Source organism: Adiantum capillus-veneris, chromosome 20, assembly GCF_014529385.1.
Source record: "Adiantum capillus-veneris isolate H3 chromosome 20, ASM1452938v2, whole genome shotgun sequence".
In the NCBI taxonomy this organism is placed as follows: Eukaryota; Viridiplantae; Streptophyta; class Polypodiopsida; order Polypodiales; family Pteridaceae; genus Adiantum; species Adiantum capillus-veneris.
In genome coordinates, this window is record NC_140950.1 from 2,900,436 (window position 1) to 2,903,361 (window position 2,926).

A 2,926-nucleotide genomic window follows, 5' to 3' on the forward strand; every position below is an offset into this window, starting at 1 on the left:
TCAACTTCCCAATCAAGGGAGTAATGGAGGCTTGCTGTCCCTTGAAAGCTGTGTCAATCGTGATATCCCCTATCTCGAAAGCTTGAATGCCCAACTTGGTGGCCAACTCCGTTGATATGAAGTTCTGAGTAGAGCCAGGGTCAAACAAGATGAAGGCATTATGCTCCCTTACCTTTCCCCAAGCATAGGAGAGAGGTTGTGATTCTTTGCAATGAGCATCCTCTTTTGGAGCTTCGATAGTGGAAGCTCTAGGAGTCTCATTGCGAGCATTTCTTTTGGGGCAAGAACGATAACCATGTACTTGCTCCCCACACTTAAAACGTTCGCAAGGTCCCGCCAAGCATGCTGCATGGTGACGATGCAGAGTGCGACAAGGATCAAAGTGGATTCTGTGCGAGTCACTACACGTGAACGCAGGGTCCAACTCTTAAAGACATATTCATTAAAAACATATTTTTTTTTTTCAAAATTAGTGTGAACAGGGTCCTTTTTAAATGGGCCCTTATAAATATTGCATGCTCTCATAAACCACTCATTTGTTAAGAACAGGTGAGCTCTTACCATACGAAATGGTGCGCACCAAACAAACGGCGAAAGAGCATCCGCCTGCCAACAAAAACACCCTCCAAGGATGTGAGAAGCCGGCATGGCTTAAAGGCACAAGAAAACGACCACGAACACCTGGCCGTTCCAGGAAATCTTCTGGCAGTGGGCATGGTAGTAGGGCACCAGAGTCATCGAGGGCTGTTGAATCTCCACATCCACAAGAACAAACACCTAGAAAAAGAATGAAGCAACGTGCCCAACGCTCGAGAGAAGAAGAGGCCCAGAAAACAATAGAGTCCGATAGGAAGGAGCCGTCACGCAACCAATCACAAGCAAGACCATCCAGGACTCGGGTGGTCCATACAAAAATTGAATCAGAGAGTGAGCCACCATGGCTACGAGCTGATATACCGCGCACACATCGGGTGCCCGTTGGGGGCAAGACACTGCCTCGAGACCAGGGAGCTCTCCCCACAACACAAGATGGGGAGCCAAGGGAAGAGGATGAATCAGAAGAGGCTGCAGATCCAGCCCCTAAGCATGTAAACAGGTGCAAGTCAGAGTTTTTCAAGAAGCCTAAACGCCGCCAGCCAGCAAATGTGCAAGTGCCCCCAAGACAACCGCAGCGGCGCCGAAAAATAGCAAGGGCATTCGCAGAAATCGCCACTACCAAAAGACTACAGAGCTTTTGATTCGATGCGCCCCCTTTGCTCGCACAGTGAAGGAGGTGCTTCAAAGCTATGGAAATCAGTATAGAATGCAAGCAATAGCGCTAGAGGCTATTCAAGAAGCTGCAGAGGCCCACATCATTTCGGTGTTGGAAGATACCAACCTATGCGTCATTCATGCAAAGCGAGTGGCAATACAGCCAAAAGATATGCAGCTTGCACGTCGATTGTGACGAGACTTCAAGCATTAGCCAAAGTTACCCCTCTTTTTGTATTGCACACCCTTATCTTTGTAATGAGATGACTTTGCAATGACAATATGATCAACAGTTGTGTCTACTGTGTCTATTATCCATGTGTGGCCCTTGTGGCCACCCTTTTTTTTGCAATTTCAAGTTCTGTATACCCATAGGATATCAAAAAAGTTAACATATTGTGAAACCAGGTGTCTATGAAACATTAAATTAGGTTTTTCAAATGTCCAATGTAATTGGGCCTTTTGGTGCAGGGATGTATTAGGTAGTGAAAAGAAGTGGTTTCTCTAAAGTAATAAATTGCTTTCAGTTAATTTATGTTTTTTAAGTATCTTGGGGGGGTAGAGAAGCCTACTAGGTGCCAAAAAAATGGTGGCCACAATGACACGCAAATGGCCCATCCATCAGTTTTGGATGTGAGAATGTCCAATGTAATTGGGCCTTTTGGTGCAGGGGTGTATCTGGTAGAGCTAAAGTAGGTGATAGTGTGCTTGAAAACTTAAATTTAGAGTTGATTTCACCTTTTCTAGTGTCTTGAATGTAAACATATGCTCCATATGCCAAAAAAAGGGTGGCCACAAGGTTCCATCTAAAGTAATGAGCAAAACCAATTCCTTTCAGTTACTTTATGTTTTTAAGTATCCTAGGGGGTAGAGAAGCCTACCAGGTGCCAGAAAAAGGGTGGCCACAAGGGCGCACAAATGGGCCATCCAGAACTGATGGATGGGCCATTTGCGCGCCCTTGTGGCCACCCTTTTTTTGGCACTTGGTAGGGTTCTCTACCCCCCAAGATACTTAAAAAACATAAATTAACTGAAAGCAATTGGTTTTGCATCATTACTTTAGAGAAACCACTTCTTCTCACTCAAATGTGTTTTATACTTTCCCCGGTATCATGTGCATCCAACTTCCGCTGTGTTGTTACTTCAAGCAAAAAAGACACAGCTTATTGAAACATATCACCAATTACAACAGTTTTCAAGATTGACAAATCACATTTAGAAGAATTTACAAGATAGAGAGACAATTTGGAATATTTTTTATTACTTCCAAAAAGGTGAGTTTACATCATGTATCTGAGGAGTTCATAATTTTGTTGACCGTTTCGTGGCGCCTATCTTGCGTGTAAGGCAACTCCCCAGTCAAGAGGGACTGCGCTATGGCCTTTGGGTCAGTTGAGCCAATGGAAGCATGTATCCTTATCTGGGCAAGCACTTTACCACAGAAGCTAGTGCCAAACGTTGTGCATACAAGGGATCTACGCACTAGGAACACAAGATGCACAGTTTGAGCGGTGCTCAAACACAAAAACTTGCTCAAAGCTTTCAACGACCAAGTCATAAAATTGGCTTGGAGAGTAAATTCATTATGGATAATGGCCACATCGCCAGGGGGGAGTTGTCCTAGGTAATGCGCAAGGGAAGACTGAGGTCGAAAGCCCCTCCGCTTGCCACCCAT

The 2,926-nt window shown here is 44.8% G+C and overlaps 1 pseudogene; it reads left to right on the plus strand.

Annotated features, from left to right (window-relative positions):
• The first annotated feature begins 788 nt into the window (after window positions 1-788).
• Window positions 789-1,447, plus strand: LOC147432006 (uncharacterized; annotated as a pseudogene).
• The last annotated feature ends 1,479 nt before the right edge of the window (window positions 1,448-2,926 follow it).